This window comes from Capsicum annuum, chromosome 9, assembly GCF_002878395.1.
Source record: "Capsicum annuum cultivar UCD-10X-F1 chromosome 9, UCD10Xv1.1, whole genome shotgun sequence".
NCBI lineage: Eukaryota > Viridiplantae > Streptophyta > Magnoliopsida > Solanales > Solanaceae > Capsicum > Capsicum annuum.
Genome location: NC_061119.1, coordinates 106,303,907 through 106,304,484, shown reverse-complemented (window position 1 = coordinate 106,304,484; position 578 = coordinate 106,303,907). Strand labels below are relative to the sequence as shown.

Here is a 578-nt window from a genome sequence, read left to right as displayed (position 1 = left end):
CCCACTCCCGCCCTTTCCTCATCCCCCGCCCCCACCACGACCCCACGACCCAACCCCCTCGGACATAACCCTATCCACCCATTACTGCCCACAGCCACAACTACACGAAAGTATAGGAAAATATAAAAATATACACGGTGGTAGTATCAAAGCAGCAGCAAGAAAATACAAGGCTCACACAAATTCAAAGGAATACTCCCGAAACAAAACTATACTCAATTAGGGGGCAAACACCGCTGAACTCAACACCCACAGCCCCAAATGCAGGTTCCCAGCCAATAACCCAATGCAAAGCAGTGGAAGAAACGACCACAGCAACAGCAACAACAAACAACAGACAATGTCCACAAATCCCACGCAAGTCAAGGTACAGGGGCTACTACTAGCATAATACTAAGAATGGAATATGAAATAATGAAATAAAATGAAATATGAAGTAACGAAATAACAAAGGTTAGAAGTCACCGGATTTCGCTTGGAGCTGCAGCTGCTGGAGACGGAGCGGCGGGTGCAGACGGAGTTGCGGCTGATGACCGAGCTTCGGCTGTAGGCCGAGGTGGGGGGGGAGGGCTGGTGTA

The 578-nt window shown here is 49.3% G+C and overlaps 1 protein-coding gene across 4 annotated transcripts in view; it reads right to left on the bottom strand.

Annotated features, from left to right (window-relative positions):
• Window positions 1-578, bottom strand: part of LOC107842381 (probable anion transporter 4, chloroplastic) — a 51,422-nt gene that overhangs the window by 12,479 nt on the left and 38,365 nt on the right. The gene's annotated exons all lie outside the window — the stretch shown is intronic.